This window comes from Bos grunniens, chromosome 19 (assembly GCF_055505025.1).
Source record: "Bos grunniens cultivar Pamir isolate PY7600 chromosome 19, Bosgru_T2T1.0, whole genome shotgun sequence".
Taxonomy (NCBI): domain Eukaryota; kingdom Metazoa; phylum Chordata; class Mammalia; order Artiodactyla; family Bovidae; genus Bos; species Bos grunniens.
This window is the reverse complement of record NC_141183.1, coordinates 20109379-20130394: the sequence shown is the minus strand read 5'-3', so window position 1 is coordinate 20130394 and position 21016 is coordinate 20109379. Positions and strand designations below refer to the sequence as shown.

Here is a 21016-nt window from a genome sequence, read left to right as displayed (position 1 = left end):
TGGGCCACCAGGGAAGTCCAATGTTGAGTTTTAAGCCAGCTCTTTCACTCTCCTCCTTCACCCTCAGCAAGAGGCTCTTTAGTTTCTCGTCCCTTTCTGCCATTAGAGTGGTATCATCCGCAGATCTGAGGTTATTGATATTTCTCCCGGCGATCTTGGTTCCAGCTTGTGACTCATCCAGCCCGGCATTTCGCATGACGTGCTCCGCGTAAAAGTTAAATAGACAGGGTGACAAGAAACAGCCTGGTCGGACTCCTTTCTCAATTTTGAACCAGTCACTTGTTTCGTGGAAGGTTATAACTGTTGCTTCTTGACCCGCATACAGGTTTCTCAGGAGACAGGTAAGATGGTCTGGTATTCCCATCTCCTTGAGAGTTTTCCAGTTTGTTATGATCCACGCAGTCAAAGGCTTGAGCCGACTCAATGAAACAGAGGTAGAGGTATTTCTGGGTTTCCCTTGCTTTCTCTAGGATCCAGCGAATGTTGGCGACTTGATCTCTGGTTCCTCTGCATTTTCTAAACTCAGCTTAAACATCTGGAAGTTCTCAGTTCACGGACTCCTGAAGCCTAGCTTGGAGGATCTTTGAGCATAACCTTACTAGCACGAGAGATGAGTGCAATCGTCCCCTGGTGCCTGGGCAGATTCCCACAGCAGCTGCTTTTCCCACCACACTATCCGGTGCACTTAGATCAGCGCCCAGCACCTAGATCTTGGTCGAATGCCAGAGTCAATGGGAAAGGACGAAAGAAGATAATATGGGGAAGTCGTTCTGGTTTATACATGATTTGAACTTTGTGCTGACCTGAACAGCCTGCCTTGTGTATCCAAAAGACACAGTGGCTCTTACTTTAGGCCCTCTTCTCTTCTAAGTGATAATAACTCCAAGTAATAATACAACTTCTTCAGTGGCACTGACCTCTGTCAGTCAGTCACCTGTATAAATGAAATCCCAATACAACCAACACACAGACTGAGTTAAAGCCCATCGTTTTAACCTAGACTCTAAGAGGATCTCGGTGGCTTTAAGCCGGAACCGCCTGAAGTCAGAAAACATGAATACAGAAGTAACCTTAGAGGTATCAAGAGGAGGCAGGTGGATAGAGACAGAAGATCTCACTCCTGAGTGAGAATGCAGGGTAGAAAGACCTGCACTTAACGAGGTTATGAAATAGAAGCCCTCTTCAAGAAGTGGATACGGCAGGTGAGTTTTAAGTCACAGTTTTGGCGTTTTACCCTCATTGGACTTCCTTTACTTACTCTGCTCTTACAAATCCTCAGGATTGCTTGCAAAGCATGTAGTCAAACCTGGAAAACTCCCTGAGATAGCCAAATCCTTTGCAAGAAAGGGCCAGTTTCTGCCTTTGGGTACTTCAGTAAGTGTCCCCGAGGGGGTGCACCGTTCCTGGAGGTACTGCAATACCAGGCCGATGCGTGGAGTGGACGGAGCAAGCTCCTATTCCAACTCCCTGCTCCAAAAATCCACTTAATATATTGTCCTCGGATAGAGGACGTATCAGATATTAAACTGATAAGAACAGATACTACACTTGATCTTAGCCAAAAGGCCGAGAAGCGATAGCGTGTCGCCGCCCGTCGCCGTCACCGTCCGGCTGTCGTGCATGTTGCACTCAGTGTGACCGGGTCCCCGCTCACTCCAGGTCTCCCTTCCTTTGCCTCGTTGACAGTGCTATGGCGGCACTACACCAGACTCTCGGGCAGAAGTTGGATTCTCCACATTGTAAAAGAGAAATCCCGCATTTGCCGCGGCTTTGCGGTTCTCGGGCGGAAGCGCCGTCTCGAATCTGCATGCCCCGCCCTCTGTGGCCAAGAAGGCGTGGCTCCGGCGGGACCGCAGCGCCCTGGGGACGGCCTCGGGGCGGCGGCAGGGGAGCTCCTCCTTGGGGCTAGTGGAGAGGAGAGACCCGACCGGAAGGGGTGCGGGGTGGCCGTCGAGAGGGACCCGTGCGACGAGCTGTTGGCCGAGAGTTTTCCTGAAGACAAGGTCGCAAGACTCACTCGCCCGGACTGCAGTGTGTTACACAGGCCTCCGCCTGCGGAGAGAGGGGCTCCGTAGGGTCGGCTGTGTGGAGGGGGCTTCCCGGCCAGGCGGAAGGCGGATGGCCCACAGTGGGGAAGGGAGGGGGCGTGTGGGTGCGGAGGGCGGGGCCGGGCCGCGGGAGGGGTTCACTCCAACTCCAGCGCCCTTGTCCTTCGGTGCTTCTACGAACCAAACGGATCCCGGGCTTCCTACCGAAAGCTCCCTCCGCCTAGGACCTCCTTTCCCTGCCCCTCCTCCTCAGCTGTGGGCCTCGCTGATGGCTCAGATTGTCAAGAATCCGCCTGCAAGACAGGAAACCTGGATTCCACTCCTGGGTCCGAAGATCCCCTGTAGGAGGAAACTGCAACCCACTCCGGTATTTTCGCCTAGGAAATCGAGTGGACAGAGGATCCTGGCGGGTCACAGGGTCTCAAAGAGTCGGACACTAGTTAGAGACTGAAAACAAGAAGAAACATTCTGTTGATCTGAGTTGTCACAGCCACTAGCCACATGCAGCCAGGGAACGCTGGGCAGGTGGTTCCTCCGAATTCAGAGGTACCACTGAATCCAGAGGTACCAAGAATTCAAAGGTTTCCACTTTCAAGTGGAAAGCACACATGGGATTTCAAAGACTCAGTATTAAAAATCGTAACATATCTCTGTAATGTTGATATTAATTACATATTGAAATATTTTGTGATATCTCGTTTGTAGAGGGGGAGGGGTGGGTGTGTGCCCGAGGGTTTGCAAGAACCCTGAGGAGGGATGGGGTGGAAACTTCCCTGCCCCGTCATTGAAAGCATGGAGCTCTAACCACGGACCACCAGAGAATGTCTGAGATATCTTGAGTTAAAGAGCGTATTAAACTTAATTGCACTCACTTCTCTTATTTTTTTATATGCCTAAGAATATTTGCATTTACCTGTAGGGGGGAATTCCCTGGTGGTTCAGTGGTTATGCCTGAGCGCTTTCAGTGTGGGAGTCTGCATTCCATCCTTGGTTGGAGAACTGGGATCCCAAAAGGCACACAGTGTGGCCAGATTAAAAACAAAAACAAAAACAAAAACAGTTATGTGTGTGCCTCACATATTTCTTGAAAGCACTGTTACAGATGGAAGTGCTGAGAGGCTAAGCATCTTGCCTAATGTGAAAAGAAGTTAGGATTTGCATTCAAGCACCCTGCTAACCACTGGGGCCTCAGAGGTTTCAAACCGGGAGTCCTGATATTTTAATTGTGAATGATAAAAATGCCTCTCTGATGAGGGTACGTGTGAAGCTACACGAGGAAATGCAGCACGTCGGAATGTCTTAATGAGTATATCCTGGGGAAAGTCACTTCTTGCCTGTAAAATAGAAATGATTCCATTTGAAGTCTTGCAAACTATCTACACCTACTCACCCTGAGCCTCCTGTTTCACATCCCGCTCTCCCTGGTCTTGTATTTCTGCTGGCTGCCAAGTGGCTTTGACACCCATGATGCTCACGTGGCATAGATACACGTGTAGATATGGACGCGGACACATAGAATGTAGGTATAGTCACCAGTATGCAGTCATTAGTGCTGTATTGCCTTTCACCTTGATGGGAATCCCCTGTTTGCTGGTCTATTCTCGGCACCTCTGGTAGTGCTCTCAATATACTTGATTTGTGATGAATATGTGTTGAGTGACTGGATGAGGTTCCAATGAGACAATGTATACTGTGCTTAGGCTGGGTCTGACAAAGTCTTCAAGTTTCTGAATCAGAAATTTTGAAAGGAGGCCCCAGCTCTGTGTTTATCAAGTCCTCCAGATGATTCTGACAAGCTCCCAAATTTGAGCATGCAACCATTCGTGTGGGCCAAACATCATGGATGACTTGACAGAAATCTATGAAATCAAGAAGCTGAATCAGGGACTTCCCGGTGGTCCAGTGGTTAAGTATGCGCCTCCCCGTGCAGGGGACACGGTTTGATTCCTGGTCTAAAACTGAGATTCCCCCACGCATCGAGGCAACTAAGGCAGCATACTTGCTCTGAGCGCTCTGGAGCCCGTATGTCACAACTAAGACCCAAAACAGCCAGAGAGTAAATACACGTTTAAAAAGCCGAATCAAACATGTAAGGTCTCTGGGGATTGGCCCCTGTTGCGAAAGCTCTAAAGAGTCCCTCAGCTCGGATAACTGGCCGACAGCGAGTTCCCTGCACAGCAAGAGTCTGGCTTTCTCCCCTCAGCTCACCTCTGTCTCTCTCTGGTGGGCTTGTTCCTCCCCCCTCGCAGCTGTTGGCGGTTGCTCCCATGGCCCTGTCACCCTCTTGGGGCTCTGACTGCTGTTCCTTCCTGATCACCCAATGCCCCTCTTGATGCCAAGATCTCCCCAGGTGCCACTGTCCGGTGAAGATGGCAGCTGGAATCTGTCCCCGAGTGGATCTGTCTCCTAAGAGACCACAGCCTGCTGCAACTGCCTCTTCACAACCTTCTCCATCCTCCAGCCTCCTCCCGCCTCTGCCTTCCCGGCACCAGCTATTAGGCCCTCAGGAAAAGCATAAGAAATGTCACTGAAATCAGATCTCCTGCTCAGAAAATGTTCATTTACATCTCATCTCACCTCTACAAAAAACACTCGAAAGGGGTGGTTTTTCCGTTCCCAACCTCAACCTGCAGTGAACGTCCTGTCTGAAAAGAAGACTCCAGGGGAATTCCCTGGCGGTTCAGTGGTTAGGGCTCCATGCTTTCACTGCCAAAGGGAAGGGCTCAGTACCCGGTAGGGGATCTAACATCCCACAAGCTGGGTGGCATGGCCAGAAAAAGAAACAAACAAAAAACCTCAGAAGGAGGGAAAGGAACCTGTCCAACACCACACCACTTTGCTTCAGAATTAGGCAGTGAGAGACTCATCCACCAGGGGGCAGCATCTGCTCCTGTGCTGCCCTGGCCTGGGCTCTGGGACTTGGTTTTGGATGAGTTGCCTCTGAATGGGCCCCTGGCTGGCAAAAAGGGTGTCTAAGGGCCCCTCCCCCTCAGTTTTTCTTTCACATTCTAAGTAATAGGTTGTGTTTTCCCTATTTTATTCCTTCTTTTCTTGGCCTTGGCATCTTATTCCCAAACCAGGGATGTAACCTGTGTCCTGTACAGTGGAAGAACGGAATTCTAAGCCTGGACCACTGGGGAACTCCCTCTCCAACATATTCTTGAGGAAGCAAAGCGGGAATTTGAAATTCATGTCTTTGTCATCCCCTGGCGGAAGCTGATCTTGGACCTCGTCTCCCCTCCCACCCCTCCTCCTGCAGACTCCTCTCCTCCCTTCAGTTGTACACTCAGCAGGTCCTTGGTTGGGATGCAGTGGAGACAAGGATGTCCTCAGCTGCTTCCTAGGAGAGCTCCACCCATCCTGTACCCTCCCCTACTCCAGAGCCTGGGTTGTCCTGGGGAAAGGGACCTGGAATCGTCTAAGCCCCGCATTACATGCTGAGGAAACCAAGGCTCCAAGGGGGGAGGAGGCTTTTCCAAGCCAGTTCAGTTGTCAGGACAAGACTCATGATGACTCTCAGCCCAGGGTTCAGCCCACCAGGCCTTGAGGGTGGCCTCTCTCTCCAGGGTCATCCCTCCATGGCGTCTGTTTTTCTCCTCTAAGAAATCCCTCTTCCCCAGTAGAGGTCTGAGGGTTCAGTAGTACCCAGACCTTGCCTGGAAGTACAGGGTTTTTAGGTGTCCCTCCCAACCCCCAAGGTGTCAGGGACCCCAGACCAGGAAACTCCCGGCTAAGGCTGGGTGTTTCATTCCCACACTCAAAGAAACCCTTGAGTACATTCAGTCAATCCATCATGTAGTCATGAATCATGGAGGATTTCCTGATTGCCTGCTGTGTGGCAGGCACAGTGCTGGGCACTGCGGAGATGTGGCTGAGAAGAACCAGCTTCTGGACTCAGCGCTTAGTCTGGTGGGGAGACAGCTCCGAGGAAGACCCTCCTCTCAGCAGCTGGAATCTGACCCAGGTCAGGGAGCCAACGGGAGGAAGTAGGTAGGTCCCAGCTAGTCTGTCCTTCTGTCTGGAATGCTACCTTGCCTCCTGGCCACTTAAACTTGCCTCTGATGTCACCATTGGAGAGGCCTTCATGAGCAACCCCCTCCTCCATGTAAAGTAGCTCTCCCCCCAGTCACTGTCCAGAACATTTCCCTGTTTTATTTTCCTCAATGGCTTGTGTCACTATCTGAAATGACCCTCTTGAGTCACTGTCTGCCTCTCTCTACTTCTCAATATAATGTTCACTCTATGAGGGCAGGTCCTGATCCATTTCACTGAGGCCTTCAACCTGGCAGGCACTCCATCCATGAACGCTCAAAGTAAGAATGTTTGAATGTTCTCTCTAGGAAATCCTCCAGTGCACTCTGTCCTGGGCTGTGATCTTGTGGACAAGGGCTGCAGAAATGAGGCTGCCAGGAAACAAAATGGTCATTAATGGAGGAAGGTTCCATGGGCTCCAGGCTGGATGTGGAGATGGGGACTGGAATTCGCATTTAAAGGATACTGGACTGGGCCAGGCCCCGGTGTTGCCCTGACAAACTGGGTCCCTTCCTTCACCCGCACTCTGTCCCACCTCCTCCTTGCCATTTGTTTATCAACGCCTTTCCTGGCAAAGGCAAAGGATGAAGAATGGGGGAGAGACTGCCAGTTTCAGGTCTCTTATCTTTAATCAAGTGACAGGTTCCCTCTTGGGTGAGAGGCCCAGGAGATGTAAGAGAGAGAGGAGCTGCTGCTGCTGCTGCTGCTAAGTCGCTTCAGTCGTGTCCGACTCTGCGTGACCCCACAGACGGCAGCCCACCAGGCTCCCTCGTCCCTGGGATTCTCCAGGCAAGAACACTGGAGTGGGTTACCATCTCCTTCTCCAACCCATGACGGTGAAAAGTGAAAGTGAAGTTGCTCATTCACGTCTGACTCTTAGCGACCCCATGGACTTCAGCCTACCAGGCTCCTCCGTCCATGGGATTTGCCAGGCAAGAGTACTGGAGTGGGGTGCCATTGCCTTCTCCGAAGAGAGGAGCTGCCGCTAAGTCACTTCAGTCGTGTCCGAGTCTGTGCGACCCCATAGACGGCAGCCCACCAGGCTCCCCCGTCCCTGGGATTCTCCAGGCAAGAACACTGGAGTGGGTTGCCATTTCCTTCTCCAATGCATGAAAGTGAAAAGTGAAAAGTGAAAGTGAAGTCGCTCAGTCGTGTCCAACTCTTCGCAACCCCGTGGATTGGAGCCCACCAGGCTCCTCCGCCCATGGGATTTTCCAGGCAAGAGTACTGGAGTGGGGTGCCATTGCCTTCTCCAGAAGAGAGGAGCTAGGAAGTTTCAAAGATTGTGAAGGAATCAATATCTGTGAAACTGATAGTGTTCACAGTCCACTTCAGCTAATTTCTAGCTGGGTGACTTTCACAAGTTACTTAACCTTTCTGTTCTTCAGTTTCTTCTTTTAGGGAAAATACACTTGGGTGGAGCCGAGAATTTTAAAAATTCCTAGAGCTGAGAGTCTTCCCCTGGGGACTCCAGCAAACCCACACTGTTTCAGAGATCTGTTAGGTGTTGGGAGCAGGGCCTTGTCCACAGGATAGAAGAAATAATCTCGTATTAAAAAGAAACAAAACTATACTAAAGGATCTGGACAGCTCCGTATTTCAGTGGTTTGAAAGTTCAAGGAAAATTTGCATAATGTTGGTCCATGGATATGACCCTCACAAGAAACAGTACTCCTAAGTAAACTGCCCCAACAGGGCAACAGAAAATCACACGTTGGTAAAACAAAACAGAAACCTTCACGAGACAGGTACCCAGAGCAAAACAAGGAAAACACTGGAAAAGATGTAAGAAGCCTGTTGTTCATACTTGCTCTTTTCCCTGAGAGGGGTGCACTATTCCTGCAGGTACTACCATACCAGGTCAATGGGTGGAGTGGACGGAGTAAGGTTCTATTCCAACTCCCTGCTCCAAACACCCATTTACTAAAATGTCCTGGCATAGAGGATGTGGTGTTGTTTGGTTGCTAAGTCCTGCCTGACTCTTTGTGACCCCGTAGATTGCATCATGCCCAGACTTCCCGGTGCTTCGGTATCGCCTGGAGTTGCTCAAACTCATGTCCATTGATGTGGTGATGCCATCCAACCATCTCATCCTCTGTCTTCCTCTCCTGCCTTCAATCTTTCCCGGCATCACAGTCTTTTCCAGGGAGTGGGTTCTTCCCATCAGGTGGCCAAAGTATTGGAGCTTCAGCTTCAGCATCAGTCTTTCCAAGGACAATTCAGGGTTGATTTCCTTTAAGACGGACTGGTTTCATCTCCTTGTGGTCCAAGGGACTCTCAGGAGTCTTCTCCAGCACCACAGTTCCAAAGTTCTTCGGCCTCTGACATCTTTATAGTCCAGCTCTCACATCCCTAAATGACTACTGGAAAGACCACGGCCTTGACTATAGGGACCATTGTCGATAAAGTGATGTCTTTGCTTTTTAACACGCTGTCTAGGTTGTCATAGCTTTCCTGCCAAGAAGCAATCATTTTCTGATTTCCTGGCTGCAGTCACCATCCTCAGTGATTTTAGGGCCCAAGAAGAGGAAATCTGTCACTGCTTCCACATTTCCCCCGTTCAATTAGCAATGCAGTGATGGGACCAGATGTCATGACCTTAGTGTTTTTACTATTGAGGTTTTTTGTGTTGTTTTTTTTTTTTTAATTAATTATTTATTTTTGACTGCACTGGGTCTTCGTCGATGCTAGAGTCTTCTCTAGTTGCCAGCGGGGCTACTCTCTAATTGTGGTTTATGGGCTCTGGAGTACAGGCTCAGTAGTTGTGTCCAAGGGGTTTAGTTGCCCCAGGGCATGTGGAATCTTCCTGGACCAGGAATTGAACCAATCCCCTACACTGGCAAGCGGATTCTTAATCACTGGGCTAGGAAGGAAGTCCAGTACTGAATTTTAAGCCAGGTTTTTCACTCTCCTCCTTCATCCTCAGCAAGAGTCGTTCGTTCTGGCTTATTCATGATTTGAACTTGTGCTAACCTCAAAAGCCTGCCTTGTGTATCCAAAAGACACAGTGGCCTTATTTAGGCCCTCCTCTAAGGAGGACTCTAAGGAAAAATACAACTCAGTCAGTGGCACTGACCTCTCCTTGTCAGTCAGTCACCTGGATAAATGAAATCCCGGTACAACCGACACACTGAGTGGAAAGCCCATTATTTTAACCTCGATTCCAGGTGGAATTCGGTGCTTTTGAGCAGGAACTTCTTGAAGACAGAAAACAAAATACTGAAGTAATTACAGAGATCTCAGTAGGCGAGGGGGCATAGAAACAGAAGTTTCAAGCTAGTATTCTGGTTTTATGCTGAAAATGGCATCAGGAGGGACTGGGGATATCAAGTAGGAGCCTGGACACCAACTCCTTTTGTAAAGTATGAAGTCAGAAATGAGAGCAGGAAGACCACTTTCCCAAGACTGTAAGGTAGAACGGGGTGATTTTCAGGACAACAGAGGCTTAAGCAGATGCCTCAAACTACACCTGCCAAACTGTAGAAAAACAAGAGACCAAGTTCCAGATCCAGTTGACTCCAGCAAAGAGCCAGTTTCTGCTTTTGGGTACTTCCATAAGTGTCCCCAAGGGGGTGCACCGTTCCTGGAGGTACTGCAATACCAGGTCGATGCGTGGAGTGGACGGAGCAAGCTCCTATTCCAACTCCCTGCTCCAAAAATCCACTTAATATATTGTCCTCGGATAGAGGACGTATCAGATATTAAACTGATAAGAACAGATACTACACTTGATCTTAGCCAAAAGGCCGAGAAGCGATACCGTGTCACCACCTGTCGCTGTCACCGTCCTGCTGACGTGCATATTGCACTCAGTGTGATCGGGTCCCCAGTGACTCCAGGTCTCCCTTCCTTTGCCTCGTTGACAGTGCTACGGCGGTACTACATCAGAGTCTCGAGCTGAAGTTGGATTCTCCACATCGTAAAAGAGAAATCCCGCATCTGCCGCGGCTTTGTGGTTCTCGGGCGGAAGAGCCGTCTCGAATCTGCATGCCCCGCCCTCTGTCGCCGAGAAGGCGTGGCTCCGGCGGGACCGCAGCGCCCTGCGGACGGCCTCGGGGCGGCGGCAGGGGAGCTCCTCCTTGGTGCTCAGTTCAGTTCAGTTCAGTCGCTCAGTCGCGTCCGAGTCTTTGCGACCCCATGAATCGCAGCACGCCAGGCCTCCCTGTCCAATACCAATTCCCGGAGTTCACTCAGACTCACGTCCATCGAGTCAGTGATGCCATCCAGCCATCTCATCCTCTGCCGTCCCCTTCTCCTCCTTCCTTGGTGCTAGTGGAGAGGAGAGACCCGACCGGAGGGGGTGCGGTGTGGCCGGCGAGAGAGACCCGTGCGACGAGCTGTTGGCCGAGAGTCTTCCTGAAGACAAGGTCGCAAGACTCACTCGCTAGAAACGCCCGGACTGCAGTGTGTTACACAGGCCTCCGCCTGCGGAGAGAGGGGCTTTGTAGGGTCGCGTGTGTGGAGGGGGCTTCGCTGCCAGGAGGAAGGCGGACGGCCCACAGTGGGGAAGGGAGGGGGCCTATGGATGCGGAGGCCGAGGCCGGGCTGCGGGAGGGGTTCACTCCAATTCCAGCGCCCTGTCCTTCGGTGCTTCTACGAACCAAACCGATCCCGGGCTTCCTACCGAAAGCTCTCTCCGCCAAGGACCTCGTTTCCCTACCCCTCCTCCTTAGCTGTGGGTCTCCCTGGTGGCTCAGATTGTCAAGAATCAGCCTGCAAGACAGGAATCACGGGCTCGATTCCTGTTTCAGAAAGGATTTCAGAAGATCCCCTAGAGGAGGAGATGGAAACCCACGACTGTATTCTTGCCTAGGAAATCCCATGGACGCAGGAGCCTGGCGGGTCACAAGGTCCCAAACAGTCGGACACTCCTTAGCGACTAAACAACAGGAAATATTCTGTTGATCTGAGTTGTCACAGCCACTAGCCACATGCAGCCAGGGAACTGTGGGCTAGTGGTTTCTCCCAATTCAGACGTACTGAAAGTGGAAAAAACACATGGGGATTTCAAAGACTTAGTATTAAAAATTGTAACATATCTCTGTAATGTTAATATTAATTACATATTGCAATGATATTTTAGATATCTGTTTGTGTGTGTGGCGGGGGGAGTGTGCCCCAGGGCTTGCAAGAACCCTGAGGAGGGATGGGATGGAAATCTCCCTGCCTTGTCATTGAAAGGATAGAGCTCTAATCACTGACCACTGGAGAATTTTGAGATAAGTTGAGTTAAAGAACATATTAAACTTAATTTCCCCCACTTCTCTTTATTTTTTTAATATGCCTAAGAATGTTTGCATTTACCTGCAGGAGGGAATTCCCTGGTGGTTCAGTGGTTAGGCCTCAGCGCTTTCAGTGCAGGAGTCCAGGTTCCATCCTAGGTTGGAAAACTGGGATCCCAAAAGCCACACGGTGTGGCCAAATTAAAAAAACAACCAGTTATGTGTGTGCCTCACATATTTCTTGAAAGCACTGTTACAGATGGAAGTGATGAGAGGCTAAGCATCTTGCCAAATGTGAAAAGAAGTAAGGATTTGCATTAGAATCCTGCTAACCATCATGGTCAACAAAAGAGTCCGAAATGCAGTACTTGGATGCAACCTCAAAAACGACAGAATGATCTCTGTTCGTTTCCAAGGCAAACCATTCAATATCACAGTAATCCAAGTCTATGCCCCAACCAGTAACGCTGAAGAAGCTGAAGTTGAATGGTTCTATGAAGACCTACAAGACCTTTTAGAACTAACACCCAAAAAAGATGTCCTTTTCATTATAGGGGACTGGAATGCAAAAGTAGGAAGTCAAGAAACACCCGGAGTAACAGGCAAATTTGGCCTTGGAATACGGAATGAAGCAGGGCAAAGACTAATAGAGTTTTGCCAAGAAAATGCACTGGTCATAACAAACACCCTCTTCCAACAACACAAGAGAAGACTCTCTACATGGACATCACCAGACGGTCAACACCGAAATCAGACTGATTATATATTCTTTGCAGCCAAAGATGGAGAAGCTCTATACAGTCAGCAAAAACAAGACCGGGAGCTGACTGTGGCTCAGACCATGAACTCCTTATTGCCAAATTCAGACTGAAATTGAAGAAAATAGGGAAAACCACTAGACCATTCAGGTATGACCTAAATCAAATCCCTTATGATTATACAGTGGAAGTGAGAAATAGATTTAAGGGCCTAGATCTGATAGATAGAGTGCCTGATGAACTATGGAATGAGGTTCGTGACATGGTACAGGAGACAGGGATCAAGACCATCCCCATAGAAAAGAAATGCAAAAAAGCAAAATGGCTGTCTGGGGAGGCCTTACAAATAGCTATGAAAAGAAGAGAAGCAAAAAGCAAAGGAGAAAAGGAAAGATACTAAACATCTGAATGCAGAGTTCCAAAGAATAGCAAGAAGAGATAAGAAAGCCTTCCTCAGCGATCAATGCAAAGAAATAGAGGAAAACAACAGAATGGGAAAGACTAGGGATCTCTTCAAGAAAATCAGAGATACCAAAGGAACATTTCATGCAAAGATGAGCTCGATAAAGGACAGAAATGGTATGGACCTAACAGAAGCAGAAGATATTAAGAAGAGATGGCAAGAATACACAGAAGAACTGTACAAAAAAGATCTTCACGACCCAGATAATCACGATGGTGTGATCACTGACCTAGAGCCAGACATCCCGGAATGTGAAGTCAAGTGGGCCTTAGAAAGCATCACTACGAACAAAGCTAGCGGAGGTGATAGAATTCCAGTTGAGCTATTCCAAATCCTGAAAGATGATGCTGTGAAGGTGCTGCACTCAATATGCCAGCAAATTTGGAAAACTCAGCAGTGGCCACAGGACTGGAAAAGGTCAGTTTTCATTCCAATCCCAAAGAAAGGGCAATGCCAAAGAATGCTCCAACTACCGCACAATTGCACTCATCTCACACGCTAGTAAAGTAATGCTCAAAATTCTCCAAGCCAGGCTTCAGCAATATGTGAACCGTGAACTTCCTGATGTTCCAGCTGGTTTTAGAAAAGGCAGAGGAACCAGAGATCAAATTGCCAACATCCGCTGGATCATGGAAAAAGCAAGAGAGTTCCAGAAAAACATCTATTTCTGCTTTATTGACTATGCCAAAGCCTTTGACTGTGTGGATCACAATAGACTGTGGAAAATTCTGAAAGAGATGGGAATACCAGAACACCGGATCTGCCTCTTGAGAGATTTGTATGCAGGTCAGGAAGCAACAGTTAGAACTGGACATGGAACAACAGACTGGTTCCAAATAGGAAAAGGAGTTCGTCAAGGCTGTATATTGTCACCCTGTTTATTTAACTTATATGCAGAGTACATCATGAGAAACGCTGGACTGGAAGAAACACAAGCTGGAATCAAGATCGCCCGGAGAAATATCAATAACCTCAGATATGCAGATGACACCACCCTTGTGGCAGAAAGTGAAGAGGAACTAAAAGGCCTCTTGATGAAAGTGAAAGTGGAGAGTGAAAAAGTTGGCTTAAAGCTCAACATTCAGAAAACGAAGATCATGGCATCCGGTCCCACCACTTCATGGGAAATAGATGGGGAAACAGTGGAAACAGTGTCAGACTTTATTTTTCTGGGCTCCAAAATCACTGCAGATGGTGACTGCAGCCATGAAATTAAAAGACGCTTACTCCTTGGAAGGAAAGTTATGACCAACCTAGATGGCATATTCAAAAGCAGAGACATTACTTTGCCAACAAAGGTCCGTCTAGTCAAGGCTATGGTTTTTCCTGTGGTCATGTATGGATGTGAGAGTTGGACTGTGAAGAAGGCTGAGCGCCGAAGAATTGATGCTTTTGAACTGTGGTGTTGGAGAAGACTCTTGAGAGTCCCTTGGACTGCAAGGAGATCCAACCAGTCCATTCTGAAGGAGATCAGCCCTGGGATTTCTTTGGAAGGAATGATGCTAAAGCTGAAACTCGAGTACTTTGGCCACCTCATGCGAAGAGTTGACTCATTGGAAAAGACTCTGATGCTGAGAGGGATTGGGGGCAGGAGGAGAAGGGGATGCCAGAGGATGAGATGGCTGGATGGTATCACTGACTCGATGGACATGACTTCTGGGTGAGCTCCGGGAGTTGGTGATGGACAGGGAGGCCTGGCGTGCTGCGATTCATGGGGTCGCAAAGAGTCGGACACGACTGAGCGACTGATCTGACCTGATCTGAACCACTGGAACTTGAGGTTTTTTAAACTGGTGTCCTGCTACTTCCTTTGGGGATGATAAGAATGCCTCTCTGATGAGGGTACTTGTGAAGCTACACGAGGAAATGCAGTACATCAGAATGTCCAAGTGAGTATATCCTAGGGAATGTCCCTTCTTGGCTGTAAAGTAGAAATAATTCCATTTGAAGTCTTGCAAACCATCTATACCTACTCACCCTGAGCCTTCCTATTTCACATCTCGCTCTCCCTGGTCTTGTATTTCTGTTGGCTGCCAAGTGGCTTTGACACCCATGATGCTCACGTGGCATAGGTACACGTGTAGATGTGGACACAGACACATAGAATGTAGGTATAGTCACAAATATACAGTCATTAGTGCTGTACCTTCACCTTGATGGGAAACCTTTTGTTTGCTGGTCTATTCCGAGCACCTAGTGCTCTGAATGTACTTGACTTTTGATGAATGTGTGTTGGGTGACTGGATGAGGGTCCAATGAGACAATGTATACTGTGCTTAGGCTGGGTCTGACAAAGTCTTCAAATTTCTGAATCAGAAATTTTGAAAGAAGGCCCCAGTGTTTATCTGTGTTTTATCTGTGTTTATCAAGTCCTCCAGATGATCCTGACAAGCTCCCAAATTTGAGCATGCAGCCATTCGTGTGGGCCAAACAACACGGGTGCCTTGACAGAAGTCTATGAAACCAAGACGCTGAGTCAGGGACTTCCCGGTGGTCCAGGGGTTAAGTATGCGCCTCCCCGTGCAGGGGACACGGTGTGATTCCTGGTGCAGAACTAAGATTCCCCCATGCATGGAGGCATGTAAGTCTGAGCGCTCTGGAGCCTGTGTGTCACAACTAAGACCCGACATAGCCAGAAAGTAAACACACGTTTAAAAAGCTGAATCAAACATGTAAGGTCTCTGGGGATTGGGCCCCGTTGTGAAAGCTCTAAAGAGTCCCTCAGCTCAGATAACTGGCCGACAGCGAGTTCCCTGCACAGGGGAGCCTGATTCCCGCCCCTCAACTCACCTCTGTCTCTCTCTGGTGAGCTTGTTCCTCCCCCCTCTCAGTTGTTGGCTATTGTTCCCACGGCACTGTCACCCTCTTGGGGCTCTGACTGCTGTTTCTTGCTGATCACCCAACAGCACTCCTGAGGCCAAGGTCTCTCCAAGTGCCAGTCTCCTGTGCAGATGGATGCTGGAATCTGTCCCCATGTGGATCTGTCTCCTAAGACATTACAACCTGCTGCAACTGCCTCTTCATAACCTTCTCCACCCTCCAGCCTCCTCCAGCCTCTGCCTTCCCAGCACCAGCTATTAGGCCTTCAGTAAAAGCATAAGAAACGTCACGGAAATCAGATTTCCTGCTCAGAAAATGTTCACTTACACCTGATCAGTATCAGTATCAGTTCAGTCGCTCAGTCGTGCGACTGAGGTCATGCCAGGCCTCCCTGTCCATCACCAACTCCCAGAGACCACCCAAAGCCCTGTCCATTGAGTCAGTGATGCCGTCCAACCATCTCATCCTCTGTCGTCCCCTTCTCCTCCTGCCCTCAATCTTTCCCAGTATCAAGGTTTTTTCAAATGAGTCAGCTCTTCACATCAGGTGGCCAAAGTACTGGAGTTTCAGCTTCAACATCAGTCCTTCCAAGGAACACCCAGGACTGGTTGGATCTCCTTGCAGTCCAAGGGACTCTCAAGAGTCTTCTCCAGCACCACAGTTCAAAAGCATCAACTCTTCGGCGCTCAGCTTTCTTTATAGTCCAACTCTCAAATGACAACTGGAGAAATCACAGCCTTGACTAGACGGACGTTTGTTGACAAAGTAATGTCTCTGGTTTTCAATATGCTATCTAGGTTGGTCATAACTTTCCTTCCACAGAGTAAGCGTCTTTTAATTTCATGGCTGGAAACACCATCTGCAGTGATTTTGGAGCCCAGAAAAATAAAGTCAGCCACTGTTTCCACTGTTTCCCCATCTACTTGCCATGAAGTGATGGGACCAGATGTCATGATCTTCGTTTTCTGAATGTTGAGCTTTAAGCCAACTTTTTCACTCTCCTCTTTGACTTTCATCAAGAGGCTCTTTAGTTCTTCTTCACTTTCTGCCATAAGGGTGGTGTCATCTACATATCTGAGGTTATTAATATTTCTCCCGGCAATCTTGATTCCAGCTTGTGCTTCCTCCAGCCCAGCGTTTCTCATGATGTACTCTGCATACAAGTTAAATAAGCAGGGTGACAAGATACAGCCTTGACGTTCTACTTTTCCTATTTGGAACCAGTCTGTTGTTCCATGTCCAGTTCTAACTGTTGCTTCCTGACCTGCATATAGGTTTCTCGAGAGGCAGATCAGGTGGTCTGGTATTCCCATCTGTTTCAGAACTTTCCACAGTTTATTGTGATCCACACAGTCAAAGGCTTTGGCATAGTCAATAAAGCAGAAATAGATGTTTTTCTGGAACTCTCTTGCTTTCTCAATGATCCAGTGGATGTTGGCAATTTGATCTCTGGTTCCTCTGCCTTTTCTAAAACCAGCTTAAACATTTGGAAGTTCACGGTTCACGTATTGCTGAAGCCTGGCTTGGAGATCATACATCTGATCATACCTCCGCAAAAACCACTTGAAAAGGCTGGCTATTGCATTCCCAACCTCAAACTGCAGTGAAGGTCCTGTCTGAAAAGGAGACTCCAGGGGTTTTCCCTGGCAGTTCAGAGGTTAGAACTCCACACTTTCACTGCCAAAGGCAAGGGTTCAATACCGGCTAAGGGATCTAAGATCCCACAAGCCCGGTGGCATGGCCAGAGAAAGAAACGAACCAAAAACCCCAGAAGGAGAGAAAGGAACCTGTTCAACTTCACACCACTTTGCTTCAGACTTGGGCAGTGACAGACCGAACCACCAGGGGGCAGCATCTGCCCCTTTTCTGCTCTGGCCTGGGCTCTGGGGCTCGGTTTTGGATGGGTTGCGTCCGAATGGGCCCCTGGTGGGAGAAAAGGGTCTCTAAGGGGCCCCTTCCCACAGTTTTTCTTTTCACATTCATCTTAGTAGTAGGTTGTGTTTCCCCCATTTTATTTTTCTTTTCTTGGCCTTGGCATCTTATTTCCCAAACCAGGAATGTAACCTGTGTCCTGTACAGTGGAAGAACGGAATTCTAAGCCTGGACCACTGGGGAACTCCCTCTCCAATGTGTATTCTTGAGGAAGCAAAGCGGGAATTTGACATTCATTGTCCATGTGATTCCCTGGTGGAAGCTGCTCGTGGACCTCGTCTCCCCTCCCACCCCTCCTCCTGCAGACTCCTCTCCTCCCTTCAGTTGTGCACTCAGACAGGTCCTCGGTTGGGATGCAGTGGAGACAAGGATGTCCTCAGCTGCTTCCTAGGAGAGCTCCACCCATCCTGTACCCTCCCCTACTCCAGAGCCTGAGTTGTCCTGGGGAAAGGGACCTGGAATCATCTAAGCCCCTCATTACGTGCTGAGGAAACCAAGACTCCCAAGGGGAGGTGGCTTTTCCAAGCCAGTTCAGTTGTCAGGACAGGAGTCATGATGACTCTCAGCCCAGGGTTCAGCCCACCAGGCCTTGAGGGGGCCTCTCTCTCCAGAGTCCTCCCTCCCATGGCCTCTGTTTTTCTCCTCTAAGAAATCCCTCTCCCCAGTAAAGGCCTGAGGGTTCAGTATTACCCAGACCTTGCCTCAAAGTACAGGGTTTTATAGGTATCCCTCCCAACCCCCAAAGTGTCGGGGACCGGAGACCCGGAAACTCCCGGCTAAGGCTGGGTGCTTGGTTCCCACACTCAAGGAAACTCTTGAGTACGTTTAGTCAATCCATCATATAGTCATGAATTATGGAGGATTTCCTGATTGCCTGCTGTATGTCAGGCACAGTGCTGGGCACTGCAGAGCTGCGGCTGAGAAGAACCAGCTTCTGGGCTCAGCGCTTAGTCTGGTGGGGAGACAGCTCTGAGGAAGACCCTCCACTCAGCAGCTGGAATCTGACCCAGGTCAGGGAGCCAATATGAGGAAGCGGTAGGTTCTAGCTAGTCTGTCCTACTGTCTGGAATGTTTCTTTGCCTCCTGGCCACTTAAACTTGCGTCTGATATCACCACTGGAGAGGCCTTCATGAGCACCCCTCCCCCATGTAAAGTAGCTCTCCCCCCAGTCACTGTCCAGAACATTTCCCTGTTTTATTTTCCTCGATGGCTTATGTCACTGTCTGAAATGACTCTCTAGAGTCATTGTCTGTCTCTCCCTATTTCTCACTATAATGTTCACTCTATGAGGGCAGGTCCTGATCCATTTCACTGAGGCCTTCAACCTGGCAGGCACTCCATCCATTAATCCTCAAAGTAAGAACGTTTGAATGTTCTCTTTAGGAAATCCTCCAATGCATTCTGTCCTGGGCTGTGATCTTGTGGACAAGGTCTGCAGAAATGAGGCTGCAGGGAAACAAAATGGTCATTAATGGAGGAAGTTTCCATGGGCTCCAGGCTGGATGTGGAGATGGGGACTGGAATTCGCATTTAAAGGATACTGGACTGGGCCAGGCCCCGGTGTTGCCCTGACAAACTGGGTCCCTTCCTTCACCTCCTCCTTGCCATTTGTTGATCAACACCTTTCCTGGCAAAGGCAGAGGATGATGGATGGAGGAGAGACTGCCAGTTTCAGGTCTCTTATCTTTAATCAAGTGACAGGTTCCCCCTTGGGTGAGAGGCCCAGGAGATGTAAGAGAGGAGCTAGGAAGTTTCAAAGATTGTCGAGGAAACAAGATCTGTGAATCAGATATTGTTCACAGCCCACTTCAGCTAATTTCTAGCTGGGTGACTTTCACAAGTTACTTAACCTTTCTGTTCTTCAGTTTCTTTTTTTAGAGAAAATACACTTGGGTGGAGCCGAGAATTTAAAAAATTCCTAGACCTGAGGGTCTTCCCCTGAGGACTCCAGCAAACCCACACTGTTTCAGAGATCTGTTAGGTGTTGGGAGCAGGGCCTTGTCCACAGGATAGAAGAAATAATCCCGTATTAAAAAGAAACAAAAGTAGTAAATGATCTGGACAGCTCCGTATACAGTGTTTTGAAAGTTAAAGGAAATTTTGCATCATGTTGGTCCATGGATATGACCCTCACAAGAAACAGTACTCCTAAGTAAACTGCCCCAACAGGGCAACAGAAAATCACACATTGATAAAATAGAAACCTTCACGAGACAGGTACCCAGAGCAAAACACGGAAAACACTGAAAAAGATGTAACAAGCCTGTTGTTCATACTTGCTCTTTCCCCTGAGAGGGGTGCACTATTCCTGCAGGTACTACCATACCAGGTCAATGGGTGGAGTGGATGGAGTAAAGTTCTATTCCAACTCCCTGCTCCAAACACCCATTTACTAAAAAGTCCTGGCACAGAGGATCTGGTGTTGTTTCATGTTGTTCGGTTGCTAAGTCCTGTGTGACTCGTTGCAACCTTGTAGATTGCATCATGCCCAGACTTCCCGGTGCTTCGGTATCGCCTGGAGTTGCTCAAACTCATGTCCATTGATGTGGTGATGCCATCCAACCATCTCATCCTCTGTCTTCCTCTCCTGCCTTCAATCTTTCCCGGCATCACAGTCTTTTCCAGGGAGTGGGTTCTTCCCATCAGGTGGCCAAAGTATTGGAGCTTCAGCTTCAGCATCAGTCTTTCCAAGGACAATTCAGGGTTGATTTCCTTTAAGACGGACTGGTTTCATCTCCTTGTGGTCCAAGGGACTCCCAGGAGTCTTCTCCAGCACCACAGTTCCAAAGTTCTTCGGCCTCTGACATCTTTATAGTCCAGCTCTCACATCCCTAAATGACTACTGGAAAGACCACAGCCTTGACTATAGGGACCATTGTCGATAAAGTGATGTCTTTGCTTTTTAACACGCTGTCTAGGTTGTCATAGCTTTCCTGCCAAGAAGCAATCATTTTCTGATTTCCTGGCTGCAGTCACCATCCTCAGTGATTTTAGGGCCCAAGAAGAGGAAATCTGTCACTGCTTCCACATTTCCCCTGTTCAATTAGCAATGCAGTGATGGGACCAGATGTCATGACCTTAGTGTTTTTACTGTTGAGGGTTTTTTAAAAAATTAATTATTTATTTTTGACCACACTGGGTCTTCCTTGATGCTAGAGTCTTCTCTAGTTGGTAGCGGTGGCTACTGTCTAATTGTGGTTTATGGGCTCTGGAGTACAGGCTCAGTAGTTGTGTTAAAGAGGCTTAGTTGTCTCAGGGCATGTGAAATCTTCCTGGACCAATATTTGAACCCATCCCTTGCCATTGGCAAGTGGATTCTTAATCATTGGTCTAGGAAGGAAGTCCAGTCCTGAGTTTTAAGCCAGCTTTTTCACTAACCTTCTTCACCGTCAGCAAGAGTCATTCCTTCTGGCTTATTTTGATTTGAACTTTGTGCTGAGCTGAAGAGCCTGCCTTGTATATCCAAAAGACATAGTGGCTCTTACTTTAGGCCCTTTCTTTTCTAAGTATTAACTTCAAGTAATAACACAACTTCTACAATGGTACTCGTCTCTCTTTGTCAGGCAGTGATCTGTATAAACGAAATCCCAGTATAAACAACACACACACACTGAGCTGAAAACCCATCATTTTAACCAAGACTGCAAGTGGATCTTGGTGGCTTTCACCGGGAACTGCCTGAAGTCAGAAAACATGATTACAGAAGTAACGTTAGAAACTTGAAGAAAAGTAAATCAGGGG

At 48.6% G+C, this 21016-nt stretch overlaps 2 non-coding genes across 2 annotated transcripts; both read right to left on the bottom strand.

The window, feature by feature from the left end:
* Positions 1–1387: 1387 nt before the first annotated feature.
* On the bottom strand, positions 1388–1578 carry LOC147351510 (U2 spliceosomal RNA). Its single transcript, XR_015148442.1, has one exon. It is a non-coding gene; the product is annotated as a U2 spliceosomal RNA (small nuclear RNA).
* Positions 1579–9647: 8069 nt separating this feature from the next.
* Positions 9648–9838, bottom strand: LOC147351509 (U2 spliceosomal RNA). Its single transcript, XR_015148436.1, has one exon. It is a non-coding gene; the product is annotated as a U2 spliceosomal RNA (small nuclear RNA).
* Positions 9839–21016: the final 11178 nt, after the last annotated feature.